Source organism: Lithobates pipiens, unplaced genomic scaffold (assembly GCF_037356315.1).
Source record: "Lithobates pipiens isolate NorthernLeopardFrog02 unplaced genomic scaffold, aLitPip1_a1.2 Scaffold_19, whole genome shotgun sequence".
NCBI lineage: Eukaryota > Metazoa > Chordata > Amphibia > Anura > Ranidae > Lithobates > Lithobates pipiens.
The window spans coordinates 519,926,156-519,940,144 of record NW_027507764.1 but is presented as its reverse complement, the minus strand read 5'-3'; the positions used below and the strand labels follow the sequence as shown (position 1 = coordinate 519,940,144).

Here is a 13,989-nt window from a genome sequence, read left to right as displayed (position 1 = left end):
AATGCTCAGGTATTTAAAGATCCAACTGATAAGAAGCTGGAAACATTATTAAAAGCCTCCTTTTCCATGACTGGCACTGTAGTGAAACTTACAGTCGCAGCTGTGGGGTTGTGTCAGTTCCTCAAGGAACAGGTTAAGCAGATGCTTGGCCTCCTTCCCAATGAGGAAGTGGAGAATTATGCAGAAATACCTCAAATTCTGTGTTTCATGATTGATGCGATTTTGGATTCTGTCCAACAAGCATCTCGTTTGTCTCTCCTGTTGGTACACATGCGAAGGGCCCTATGGCTAAAGAATTGGGCAGCTGAGCTATCATGCAAGAAGCATTTGATTGGGTTCCCGTTTAAAGGGGAACGTTTATTTGGAGAAGAATTAGAAAAATTCGTCCAAAAAATTTCAGGGGGTAAATCTACTCTCCTTCCAGTCAAAAGGAGCAAACGTCCATCATTTAGGCGTGCTCTCTCTCCCGGAGCATCAAGCTCTAAGCAGTGGCGACGGCCTTCTCAACCCCCCTCTACAGGAAAGGCTCAAGGTCGGGCCCAGGGGCAGAAGAAATCCTGGGGGCAAAAGCCTGCCAAGCAGAGCCTGAAAGCTTCCTTGTGAAGGGGTGCCCCCGCTCGGCCAAGTGGGGGGAAGGCTCTTGCAGTTTGCAGAAGCCTGGCGGGAAGAGATCCGGGATGAGTGGGTGGTCTCTTCGGTATCTCTGGGCTACAAGCTGGAGTTTCAGGAGATTCCACCTTCTTGCTTTCTAAGGTCAAGGATCCGCAGGGACTCAGTAAAGCAAAGACCGCTATTTCTGGCCTTAGATCACTTACTATCCCAGGGGGTGATAGTAGAAGTGAACCCAAAAGAACAGGGTTCAGGGTTTTACTTGAATCTCTTCACCGTTCCAAAGCCAAATGGTAGTGTCAGACCTATCCTGGATCTGAAGGATCTGAACCGTTTTTTACGCATCCGGTCCATCTGAATACAGTCAATTCGCACTGTGGTCTCCTCCCTGCAAGGGGGAGAGTTTATGGCATCAATAGACATCAAGGATGCATATCTCCATCTGCCAATTTTTCCCACACACCAAAAGAATCTAAGGTTTGCGGTAGAGCGGCGCCATTTTCAATTTGTGGCCTTGCCGTTCAGGCTAGCTACGGCCCCTCGAGTACAAATATTCTGGACCCTCTCTTGGCAAACCTAAGAGCTCAGGGTATAGCCGTCATGGCTTATCTAGACGATTTGCTTCTCATAGAGAAAACAGTAGCGCTCCTGAACCACAGTGTTACCAGAACGCTAGAACAGCTGGAACGCCTAGGTTGGATTATAAACCTAGAAAAGTCGTCCCTACAGCCTGCTACCAGGTTGGAATACCTGGGTATGGTTATCGACACTGCTCAGGGCAAGGTGTTTCTACCAAGGCCAAAAGCCTTGGCCATTGGGGATCTGGTGCGCCTAATTCTGGGCAGAAGATCTTCCCCCATTCGGTTGTGCATGAGACTCTTAGGGAAAATGGTCGCCTCCTTCGAGGCCGCTCCATTCGCCCAGTTCCACTCAAGGCCTCTGCAAAATTCATCCTTGCGGCTTGGAACAGGAAGCCCCAGTCCTTGGATCTTCCTATGCCTCTATCCCCAGGGAAACGCAAGAGTCTCGTCTAATGAGTCTAAGAGTCTCGTTACAAACCGAGAATTTGCTGAAAGGCAAAACTTTTCTTCCTCTTCCATGGAAGATTATTATGACAAATGGCAGCCTGACAGGCTGGGGAGCAGTGTTGGAAGAGATGTGCTCGCAGTGGAAATGGTCTGTGATCGAGAAGCTATTGCCCATAAATGTCTTGGAGATCCGGGCAGTTTATATGGCTCTCATAAACTGGTCTTTCAGACTACGGGGTCTCCCTGTTCGGGTTCAGTCCGACAATGCCACAGCAGTGGCCTATATCAATCACCAGGGTGGTACCAGGAGTCTGGTTGCGCAAAAAGAGGTGAATCGCATACTTGTCTCGGCAGAAAGGCATGGAACATGCCTTTTTGCAGTCTTCATTCCAGGAGTGGAAAATTGGCAGGCAGATTTTCTGCGCCGCCAGCAGTTGTGCCTAGGAGAATGGGCTCTGCACCCCGACGTGTTTTGGAACATATGTCGCAGGTGGGGTACTCCAGACGTAGATCTGTTTGCGTCCAGGTTCAACAGAAAACTGGACAAATTCGTGTCAAGGACAAGAGATACACTCGCTCAGGGGTCGGATGCTCTGACAGTTCCCTGGGATCAGTACAATTTGATTTATGCCTTCCCCCCTGTGCCCGCTTCTGTCGCGGTTCCTGGGAAGAGTCTAGAGGGAAACAAAGTCACTTCTTTTGGTAGCCCCGGCTTGGCCCAGGCGACCGTGGTACGCAGAGATCATGAAGTTGGCAGTAGGCAGGCCGTGGATCCTCCCTCTCTGGCCAGATCTGCTCTCACAGGGTCCAATTTACCATCCTGCTTTACACAGTCTGAATTTGACGGTTTGGCTGCAGAGACCCACATTCTGAGAGACCGTGGGCTTTCGGGGCCATTCCTTTCTACTCTGGTCAATGCCAGAAAGCCGGCCTCCAGGCTTATTTACTACAAAATCTGGAGGGCATATGTTTCCTGTTGTGAACTCAGGGAATGTCATCCTAGAAAGTATGTCATTAGCAGGATCTTGGCCTTCCTCCAGTCAGGCCTAGAAATGAATTTGGCCGTAAGCACTATCAAGGTGCATATTTCGGCCTTGTCAGTGTTTTTTCAGAAACCACTTGCATCACATTCCCTGGTGCGGGCTTTCATCCAGGGGGCTATGCGGATAAGGCCGCCAGTCAAACCTCCGGTATGCCCATGGGATCTGAATTTGGTTCTCTCAGCTTTGCAGGGGCAACCTTTTGAACCTTTGCATCAGGCTTTGTTAGTTCTTTTGACTAAAAAATTGGTTTTCTTGGTAGCCATATCCATGGCTAGAAGAGTGTCAGAAATAGCAGCTCTCTCCAGTAAAGAACCGTATCTAATTATTCATAAGGACCTGGTGGTAATGCGTCCCAACAGGTCCTTTCTGCCTAAGGTGGTTTCAGGATTCCATTTGAATCAAGATGTAAGCCTACCATCCTTTTTTCCGGACCCACAGTCCGCAGAAGAAGAATCTTTGCACACTTTGGATGTGGTAAGGGCAATCAGTATCTATCTTCAGGCAACTGCTCAGATAAGGAAAACTGGTTGCTTATTTATTTTGCCGAAAGGCCCTAGGAAGGGCCAGGCGGCATCAAAATCCACTCTCTCAAATCCCATTGTACGATGCAAAATGGAAACCGTGGTCTATCTTTAGACTCCTACATTAACTGTGCTGGTCTCTCCTCTCTCTTTACTTTGCTATCCTGTTATTTCCTCTTCTTTTCTTTATCTTTGGGTGCTCCCCCCCTCTTTTTTCTTTTTTTCCTCCTTTTGTCTCTTTCAGTTCTTCAGAAATATTCTGTTCTTTTTGAACCATGTGGTATCTTTTATCTCATATGTTAATACTCATGTTATCCATGCGGATTTCACAGTTCCTTTTTTGTTTGTATTGCCATATTCACTCAATTTTGATCATATGTTATGCTCACTATGTTATCTGCGTCTTTTGTTCTGTATGTTTAGACATGCTCTACCACTGTGTATTTCTGATTCTGTTTATTATTTCCTAATAAATACTTTTGAAAACAAAAAAAAAAATCCACTCTCTCAAGGTGGATTAGACAGATTATTTCTCAGGCCTATAGTGTTAAAGGGAAGATCCCTCCTTTTCAAGTGAGAGCGCAATCAACTAGGGCTGTAAGTGCTTCTTGGGAAGTGCATCACCAGGCCTCCCTGGCTCAGATCTGTAAGGCTGCAACTTGGTCATCAGTCCACACATTCACCAGATTCTATCAGGTGGATGTCAGAGGGCAAGAGGATATCGCCTTTGGGCGCAGTGTACTGCAGGCTGCAGTTTAGGTCCTCCGGTCCTTGGCGGTCTATATATTATGATCTGTGTCTCCCTCCCCTCAATCTGAGCATCTTTTCTTGAGAGTACATCACGGGACACAGGGCTCCCACCCCTCTTGGGTTTTACATGGTTTCCTATTGCTTTGCTACAAAACTGAGGTGCCCCCCATATGGGAGGGGTTATATAGGGGAGGAATTGTCCTTAATTTGGGGTTAACCAGTGTCCAATCACCAGAGGTGCCTATATAACCCACTATGTAATGAAGCTCCTGTGTCCCATGATGTACTCTCAAGAAAAGGATTTTACAGGTAAGCTGTATATAAAAATCCTATTTTTTATGTTGTTGGCGTTGACCTGTTTTCTTTCGCTTGTTTCCCAAGATGACCATCTTGGCGTTTGTCAAGAGGGTGAGAGTGCCCAAAGAAAGTGCCTACGGCCAAATCACCCTGAAAGTGCCCGATCTTGTCTGATCTCGGGGGCTAAGCATTGTCGGGCCTGATTAGTAACTGGAAGGGAGACTGACTGGGAATACCAGGTGCCGTAGGCTTCTTTTTATGTTGTTGGCGTTGACATGTTTTTTTTTCCGCTTGTTTCCCAAGGTGACCATCTTGGCATTTGTCAAGAGGGCTGAGAGAGCCCAAAGAAATCTCCTATGGCCACATCACCCTGAAAGTGCCCGATCTTATCTGATCTCAGAGGCTAAGCAGGGTCCGTCCTGGATAGTACCTAATTACAGGTGCCGTAGGAATCTTTTTATATTGTTGGCTTTGACCTGTTTTTTTTTCACTTCTTTCCCAAGGTGACTATTTTAGCATCTGTCAAGAGTTTTGAGTATGTCCCGAAGCGTTCGCCTAAGGCCCCATCACCCTGAAAGAGCCCGATCTCAGAGGCTGAGAAGGGTCAGGGTCAGATGGGAGACCGCCAGGGTCTATGTTGTTGGCGTTGACCTGTTTTTTTTCACTTTTTTCCCAAGATGACCATCTTGGCATTTGTTAAGAGGGTTGAGAGTGTCTGAATAGAACACCTATGGCCACATCACCCTGAAAGCGCACAATCTCATCTGATCTCAGAGGCCTAGCAGTGTACGGCCTGGTTAATACCTGTATGGGAGGCCATCTGTGAATACCAGGTGCCGTAGGCTTCTTTTTATGTTGTTGGTGTTGACCTGTTTATTTTTGCTTGTTTCCCAAGGTGACCATCTTGGCGTTTAACAAGAGGGTCGAGAGTGCCCAAAGAGATCACCTACGGCCCCATCACCCTGAAAGCACCCAATCTTGTCTGATCTCGGAGGCTAAGCAGTGTCAGGCCTGGTTAATACCAGGATGGGAGAACGTCTGGGAATAACAGGTGCCGTAGGCTTCTTTTTATGTTATTGGCCTTGACCTGGTGTTTTTTTTCACTTGTTTCCCAAGGTGACCATCTTGGCATTTGGCAAGAGGGTTGAGAGTGCCCGAAGAGATCACCTACGGCCCCATCACCCTGAAAGCGCCCAATCTTGTCTGATCTCGGAGGCTAAACAGTGTCGGGCCTGGTTAGTACCTGGATGGGAGACCACCTGGGAATACCAGGTGCCAAAGGCTTCTTTTTATGTTGTTGGCTTTGACCTGTTTTTTTTCGCTTGTTTCTGAAGGCGACCATCTTGGCGTTTGTCAAGAGGGTTGGGCGTGTCTTGAAGAGAACGCTTACGGCCACATCACCCTGAAAGCACCCGATCTCATCTGATTTCAGAGGCTAAGCAGTGTCAGGCCTGGTTAGTACTTGGATGGGAGACTGCCTGGAAAGACCATAGAAGGATCTGGCCTGGTTAGTGTCTTGATTGGGAGATCACCTGGGAATACTGGATACCGTAGGCTTCTTTTTATGTTGTTGGCTTTGACCTGTTTTTTTTAGCTTGTTTCCCAAGGTGAGCATCTTGGCCTTTGTCAAGAGGCTTCAGAGTGCCCAAAGAGAGTGCCTACGACCAAATCACCCTGAGAGAGCCCAATCTCATCTGATCTCGTGGGCTAAGCAGCGATGGGCCTGGTTAGTACCTGGGTGGGAGACAGCCTGGGAATACCAGGTGCTGTAGGCTTCTCATTATGTTGTCGGCGTTGACCTGTTTTTTTTCCCTTTTTTCCCAAGGTGACCATCTTGGCATTTGTCAAGAGGGTTGAGAGTGCACAAAGAAATTGCCTATGGGCACAACACCCTGAAAGCGCCCAATCTCGTCTGGTCTCAGATGCTATGCAGGGTTGGGCCTGATTTGTACCTGGATGGGAGACCACCTGGGTTTTCCACATGCCGCAGGCTTCTTTTTATGTTGTTGGTGTTGACCTGTTTTTTTTCGCTTGTTTCCCAAAGTGATCACCTTGGCATTTGTCAAGAGGGTTGAGAGTGCCTAAATAGATCGCTTACAGCAGCATCACCCTGAAAGCACCCTATCTCTTCTGATCTCGGAGGCTAAGAAGGGTTGGGCCTAGTTAGTACTTGAATGGGAGACGGCCTTGGAATACCAGGTGCCGTATTCTTCTTTTCATGTTAGTGGCGTTAACCTGTTTTTTTCCGCTTGTTTCCCAGGGTGACTATCTTGGCATTTTTCAAGAGGGATGACAGTGCCCAAAGAGATTGCCTATGGGCACATCACCCTGAAAGCACCCAATCTCCTCTGATCTCAGAGGCTAGAAAGGGTCACGCTTGGTAATACCTGGATGGGAGACCACCTGGGAATACTAGGTGCTGTAGGCTTCTTTTTATGTTGTTGGCGTTGACTTGATTTTTTGTTTGCTTCCCAAGGTGACCATCTTGGCGTTTGTCAAGAGGGTTGAACGTACCTGAAAAAAATCTACTATGACTGCATCACCCTGAAAGAGCCCAATCTCATTTGATCTCAGAGGCTAAGCAGGGTTGGGACCTGGTTAGTACCTGGATGGGAGACCGCCTGGGATTTCTCAATGCCATAGGCTTTTTTTTTAAGTTGTTGGCATTGACTTCGTTTTTTTTTGCTTGTTTCCCAAGGTGACCATCTTGGCGTTTGTCAAGAGGGTTGAGAGTGCCTGAAGAGATTGCCTATGGCCACATCACTCTGAAAGCACCCAATCTTGTCTGATCTTGGAGGCTAAGAAGAGTCAGGCCTGGTTAGTATCTGGATGGGAGACCACCTGGGAATACCAGTTATTGTAAGCTTCTTTTTATGTTGTTGGCGTTGATTCGTTTTTTTTTTTTCCGCTTGTCTCTCAAGGTGACCATCTTGGCATTTGTCAAGAGGGTTGAGAGTGCACAAAGAGATCGCTTACAGCAGCATCACCCTGAAAGCACCCTATCTCTTCTGATCTCGGAGGCTAAGAAGGGTTGGGCCTAGTTAGTACTTGAATGGGAGACGGCCTTGGAATACCAGGTGCCGTATTCTTCTTTTCATGTTGTTGGCGTTGACCTGTTTTTTTTTGCTTGTTTCTGAAGGCGACCATCTTGGCGTTTGTCAAGAGGGTTGGGCGTGTCTTGAAGAGAACGCTTACGGCCACATCACCCTGAAAGCACCCGATCTCATCTGATTTCAGAGGCTAAGCAGTGTCAGGCCTGGTTAGTACTTGGATGGGAGACTGCCTGGAAAGACCATAGAAGGATCTGGCCTGGTTAGTGTCTTGATTGGGAGATCACCTGGGAATACTGGATACCGTAGGCTTCTTTTTATGTTGTTGGCTTTGACCTGTTTTTTTTAGCTTGTTTCCCAAGGTGAGCATCTTGGCCTTTGTCAAGAGGCTTCAGAGTGCCCAAAGAGAGTGCCTACGACCAAATCACCCTGAGAGAGCCCAATCTCATCTGATCTCGTGGGCTAAGCAGCGATGGGCCTGGTTAGTACCTGGGTGGGAGACAGCCTGGGAATACCAGGTGCTGTAGGCTTCTCATTATGTTGTCGGCGTTGACCTGTTTTTTTTCCCTTTTTTCCCAAGGTGACCATCTTGGCATTTGTCAAGAGGGTTGAGAGTGCACAAAGAAATTGCCTACGGGCACAACACCCTGAAAGCGCCCAATCTCGTCTGGTCTCAGATGCTATGCAGGGTTGGGCCTGATTTGTACCTGGATGGGAGACCACCTGGGTTTTCCACATGCCGCAGGCTTCTTTTTATGTTGTTGGTGTTGACCTGTTTTTTTTCGCTTGTTTCCCAAAGTGATCACCTTGGCATTTGTCAAGAGGGTTGAGAGTGCCTAAATAGATCGCTTACAGCAGCATCACCCTGAAAGCACCCTATCTCTTCTGATCTCGGAGGCTAAGAAGGGTTGGGCCTAGTTAGTACTTGAATGGGAGACGGCCTTGGAATACCAGGTGCCGTATTCTTCTTTTCATGTTAGTGGCGTTAACCTGTTTTTTTCCGCTTGTTTCCCAGGGTGACTATCTTGGCATTTTTCAAGAGGGATGACAGTGCCCAAAGAGATTGCCTATGGGCACATCACCCTGAAAGCACCCAATCTCCTCTGATCTCAGAGGCTAGAAAGGGTCACGCTTGGTAATACCTGGATGGGAGACCACCTGGGAATACTAGGTGCTGTAGGCTTCTTTTTATGTTGTTGGCGTTGACTTGATTTTTTGTTTGCTTCCCAAGGTGACCATCTTGGCGTTTGTCAAGAGGGTTGAACGTACCTGAAAAAAATCTACTATGACTGCATCACCCTGAAAGAGCCCAATCTCATTTGATCTCAGAGGCTAAGCAGGGTTGGGACCTGGTTAGTACCTGGATGGGAGACCGCCTGGGATTTCTCAATGCCATAGGCTTTTTTTTTAAGTTGTTGGCATTGACTTCGTTTTTTTTTGCTTGTTTCCCAAGGTGACCATCTTGGCGTTTGTCAAGAGGGTTGAAAGTGCCTGAAGGGATTGCCTACGGGCACATCACCCTCAAAGCACCTGATCTCGTTTGATGTTGGAGGCTAAGAAGAGTCTGGCCTTGTTAGTACGTGGATGGGAGACTGCCTGGGAATACCAGGTGTCGTAGGCTTCTTTTTATGTTGTTGGCGTTGACCTGTTTTTTTTTAGCTTGTTTCCCAAGGTCACCATCTTGGTGTTTGTCAAGAGGGTTGAGAGTGCCTGAAGAGATTGCCTATGGCCACATCACTCTGAAAGCACCCAATCTTGTCTGATCTTGGAGGCTAAGAAGAGTCAGGCCTGGTTAGTATCTGGATGGGAGACCACCTGGGAATACCAGTTATTGTAAGCTTCTTTTTATGTTGTTGGCGTTGATTCGTTTTTTTTTTTTCCGCTTGTCTCTCAAGGTGACCATCTTGGCATTTGTCAAGAGGGTTGAGAGTGCACAAAGAGATCGCTTACAGCAGCATCACCCTGAAAGAGCCCTATCTCTTCTCATCTCTGAGGCTAAGAAGGGTTGGGCCTAGTTAGAACCTGTATGGGAGATGGCGTTGGAATACCAGGTGCCGTATTCTTCTTTTTATGTTGTTGACATTGAACTGTCTTTTTTCGCAAGGTTGGGCCTTGCTAGTACCTGGATTGGAGACCACCTGGGAATACTAGGTGCTGTAGGCTTCTTTTTATGTTGTTGGCGTTGACTTGTTTTTGTTTTGTTTGTTTACCAAGGTGACCATCTTGGTGTTTGTCAAGAGGGTTGAGAGTGCCTGAAGAGCTTGCCTATGGCCACATAACCCTGAAAGCACCAGATCTCGTCTGATCTCAGAGACTAAACAGGGTCGGGCCTTGTTAATACCTGGATGGGAGACCACCTGGGAATACTAGGTGCTGTAGACTTCTTCTTATGTTGTTGGCGTTAACTTGTTTTTTTTTGTTTGTTTCCCAAAGTGACCATCTTGGCGTTAGTCAAGAGGGTTGAGAGTGGCTGAAGAAATCTCCTACGGCCACATCACCCTGAAAGAGCCCAATCTCATCTGATCTCAGAGGCTAAGCAGGGTTGGGACCAGTTTAATCCCTGGATGGGAGACCGCCTGGGATTTCCAGATGCTGTAGGCTTCTTGTTATGTTGTTGCCGTTGACCTATTTTTTTCCGCTTGTTCCCAAGGTGACCATCTTGGCATTTGTCAAGAGAGTTGAGAGTGCCTGAAGATATTGGCTATGGCCACATCACCCTGAATCTGTTCCATCTCATCTGATCTTGGAGGCTAAGCAGGGTCGGGCCTGGTTAATGCCTGGATAGGAGACCGCCTGGGAATACCAGGTGTCGTAGGCTTCTTTTTTTTTCTCCAAACAGGGGAAGACGCTCCCCCGAGTACATAATGCAACAGAGAAATACAGAGCAAAAAGCAGTTGAACAATACTTGATACAGGTATATTCGCAAATGTGAGTCTGCCTTCCATCAATCATAATGATTCAAGGCACGGATAAAGTACAAGAATTTTTGTGTTATGCATCGGATCTCTGTCCAGAAGTCCACCAAGCTGGGGCAGGACCAAAAAATGTGGAGCAACGTGCCCTCTTCTTCTCCACACCTCCAGCATATGTTCGAGGAAGAGGGGAAACATTTATGCAGCTTTGATGGTGTCAAATACCACCTGGTGAGAAGTTTAAAATTTGTCTCCTGTATCTTCGTAAACTTTTTCAATTTGGCCGAACGGCCGGACACAAGTTGCCCCCGGCGCGGGAACATGGGGGGAGACATGATGCACATGTTTTGGAGATGCCCGAAGTTGATCTGCTACTGGACGGAGGTGACAGGAACCATTGATCGGGTGTTTGGAACCTCCACCAGGATGGAGGCGAAGGATTGTCTCCTGGGATTAGTTGAAGGAGTTGGAAACCCGGGAAGCAGCCGGATGGCAGTTCTGAGATGCCTATTTCAGGCAAGGAAACTGCCCAACCCTGCTTAGCCTCCAATGTTGGCAATGACTTGTTTTTTTTAGCTTGTTTCCCAAGATGACCATGTTGGCGTTTGTCAAGATGGTTGAAAGTGCCCAAAGAGATCGCCTATGGCCCCATCACCTTGAAAGTGCCCGATCTTGTCTGATCTCGGAGGTTAAGCATTGTCGGGCCTGATTAGTAACTGGATGGAAGACCGACTGGGAATACTAGGTGCCGTATGCTTATTTCTTGATCATACATCACGGGACACAGGATCATTACATAATGGGTTATATAGGCACCTCTGGTCATTGGACAATGGTTAACCCCCCATTAAGGAGAATTCCTTCCCTATATAACCCCTCCCATATGGGAGGCACCTAATTTTTCCTTCGCCAGTGGTGGTTGGTCACGTAAAACATGTGCTATGAAGAAAGTTCTGTGTAGGTCCTTGCAGGGGCCTAAGGGCTACAACAAACCAGATCCATATCTCGGGCCGATATTTTGACTCCCAAGATGATGTGGTACCCGGGCCTCGTCATCTGAAGAAACAAGGTTTTGCCTGTAAGTCCTCTCCTATTGGAAGACTGGGCTCTGGGAAAACCAGACTTACTGTACTATTTACATAGTGGCATGAAAGTTTCTGGCAGAGTCTTTTACAAGGTCCAGGTAGGAGGTTCTTCTGAGAAGGAACCCCAAAAAAAACCTGAAGGTTGGCACAACTCTGCCCGCCGTGATGGGTGAAGGCTGGAATCTGTCTGTTTTCAGCAATTCCTGCGGCGAGGACAGGTAAGGGAAGTTAATCCTGTATAAATTATATTATGGATTTCTTCATTGAGTAGTTGTATGTCTTACCTGGTTTCCACAACTAGGGGGAGTAAGAGCAGCCTGATGCATACTTACATGCCTTTCAGATACACACGCTCAGTGAAGCCTGGTTCTCCCAGATGACTCACGTCTCCACTGCAATCTCTGCCACAATGAAGGTAATACAGGGGTCCCACGTAGTCTGGGGGTCCCAGACAGCTCCGATGGCAATTCCCTTCCCCCCTGGACACCGGCAGTCCTCGTGCATGCGCGCCAAGCACGCTCCCGTGCTAATGGAGGAGGCGGGAGTGTGTTTGCGAGCCGCGTCGTTCGGTGTGCACGGCGCTGTACTGCGCAGGCGCCAGACGGCAGTTTTACAGCCCAGAGCGTCAGGGGGCTGTAAGTGGAGACACAGGAGCTGTGGGCAGTAAGCATCCCAAGGGATTGGATCCAGGCATACCTAAGACACCTACTCAGCATCAGGTTGTGCAGTTTAAGCATATATATTTATTGTGAGACTTTAAGCACAACAGTGATTGCACTTTGTACTAGTACCTCTGCTTTGTAGCTTAGGACTATGTCTCCTCGTAAGAGGGTCTCAGGGGGAGATAACAAGGACACTGGTAAGTCACCGCCTAGGTCTAGGGGTTCTAAAAATGCCTGTAGGTTACCATCCCCCCCTGCAAGACTGGAGTCAGCCTCACAGGATGAGTCAGTGCCCCTGTCAGGATTTGCAGCCTCTCCTAAAATTTCAGCCCCGGTATACATCACTGAGGACTCCCTTAGGGCTACATTGGAGGGTTTTGAAGGGAGAATCATGAATTTTATTTCAGCTTCCCTGAAAGATAGCAGGAAAAGGGGTAGATCCCCTCCCTCTGCTGAGATTCCTCTTTCAGATGACACTTCTGACAATGAGGAGAGATCCCTATCTTGGGACAGGGATCTTGAGCAGTCGGATGAATCAGAGGAAGAGGAGAGAGTCCCCTCCTCCCAGGTGCTCAGAAAACAGGTGCAGTATTATACTGAATTGGTGCGTACCACATTCAGAATGCCTGCTGCTGAGATCGCTACATCCTCTGTTTCTTCCCTGGGAGTCAGGAAAATCCCACAACCTGCCTTTTCCTTTCCAATTCATCCCTTAATGGATAAATTGTTGTATGAGTATTGGGGACATCCCGATAAACTGTTTGCTCCTCCTAAAAGGTTTTCTATGCTTTATCCTCTGGAGGAAAGTTCCACCAAGAAATGGGGGGTCCCATCTGTCGATGCGGCTGTTTCTTGCGTGAATAGAAACTTGACCTGTCCTTTGGATAATGCTCAGATATTTTAAGATCCAACTGATTAGAAGCTGGAAACATTATTAAAAGCCTCCTTTTCCATGACTGGCGCTGTAGTGCAACCTACAGTCGCAGCTGTGGGGTTGTGTCAGTTCCTCAATGAACAGGTTAAGCAGATGCTTGGCCTTCTTCCCAGTGAGGAAGTGGAGAATTATGCAGAAATACCTCAAATTCTGTGTTTCATGATTGATGCGATTTTGGCTTCTGTCCAACAAGCATCTCGTTTGTCTCTCCTGTTGGTACACATGCGAAGGGCCCTATGGCTAAAGAATTGGGCAGCTGAGCTATCATGCAAGAAGCATTTGATTGGGTTCCCGTTTAAAGGGGAACGTTTGTTTGGAGAAGAATTAGACAAATTCGTCCAAAAAATTTCAGGGAGTAAGTCTACTCTCCTTCCAGTCAAAAGGAGCAAACGTCCATCATTTAGGCGTTCTCTTTCTCCCAGAGCATCAAGCTCTAAGCAGTGGCGACGGCCTTCTCAACCCCCCTCTCCAAGAAAGGCTCAAGGCCGGGCCCAGGGGCAGAAGAAATCCTGGGGGCGAAAGCCTGCCAAGCAGAGCCCGAAAGCTTCCTTGTGAAGGAGCGCCCCCGCTCGGCCAAGTGGGGGGAAGGCTCCTGCAGTTTGCAGAAGCCTGGCAGGAAGAGATCCGGGACGAGTGGGTGGTCTCTTCGGTATCTCTGGGCTACAAGCTGGAGTTTCAGGAGATTCCACCTTCTCGCTTTCTAAGGTCAAGGATCCCCAGGGACCCAGTAAAGCAAAGACCGCTATTTCTGGCCTTAGATCACTTACTATCCCAGGGAGTGATAGTAGAAGTGGACCCAAAAGAACAGGTTTCAGGGTTTTACTCGAATCTCTTTACCGTTCCAAAGCCAAATAAAAGTGTCAGACCTATCCTGGATCTGAACCGATTTTTACGCATCCGGTCCTTCCGAATACAGTCAATTCGCACTGTGGTCTCCTCCCTGCAAGGGGGAGAGTTTATGGCATCAATAGACATCAAGGATGCATATCTCCATGTGCCAATTTTTCCCGCACACCAAAAGTATCTAAAGGTTCGAAGGTAGAGCAGCACCATTTTCAATTTGTGGCTTTCCCGTTTGGGCTAGCTACGGCCCCTCG

General features: G+C 47.8%; 9 pseudogenes; all 9 read left to right on the top strand.

Moving 5' to 3' along the window:
* Positions 1 to 4,380: 4,380 nt before the first annotated feature.
* Positions 4,381 to 4,499, top strand: LOC143999083 (5S ribosomal RNA; annotated as a pseudogene).
* A 693-nt stretch (positions 4,500 to 5,192) lies between these two features.
* LOC143999541 (5S ribosomal RNA) lies at positions 5,193 to 5,311 on the top strand (annotated as a pseudogene).
* Positions 5,312 to 5,413: 102 nt separating this feature from the next.
* On the top strand, positions 5,414 to 5,532 carry LOC143998678 (5S ribosomal RNA; annotated as a pseudogene).
* A 372-nt stretch (positions 5,533 to 5,904) lies between these two features.
* LOC143999486 (5S ribosomal RNA) lies at positions 5,905 to 6,023 on the top strand (annotated as a pseudogene).
* Positions 6,024 to 6,995: 972 nt separating this feature from the next.
* On the top strand, positions 6,996 to 7,114 carry LOC143999241 (5S ribosomal RNA; annotated as a pseudogene).
* Positions 7,115 to 7,709: 595 nt separating this feature from the next.
* LOC143999485 (5S ribosomal RNA) lies at positions 7,710 to 7,828 on the top strand (annotated as a pseudogene).
* Positions 7,829 to 9,019: 1,191 nt separating this feature from the next.
* Positions 9,020 to 9,138, top strand: LOC143999239 (5S ribosomal RNA; annotated as a pseudogene).
* A 423-nt stretch (positions 9,139 to 9,561) lies between these two features.
* On the top strand, positions 9,562 to 9,680 carry LOC143998619 (5S ribosomal RNA; annotated as a pseudogene).
* A 1,169-nt stretch (positions 9,681 to 10,849) lies between these two features.
* LOC143999397 (5S ribosomal RNA) lies at positions 10,850 to 10,968 on the top strand (annotated as a pseudogene).
* Positions 10,969 to 13,989: the final 3,021 nt, after the last annotated feature.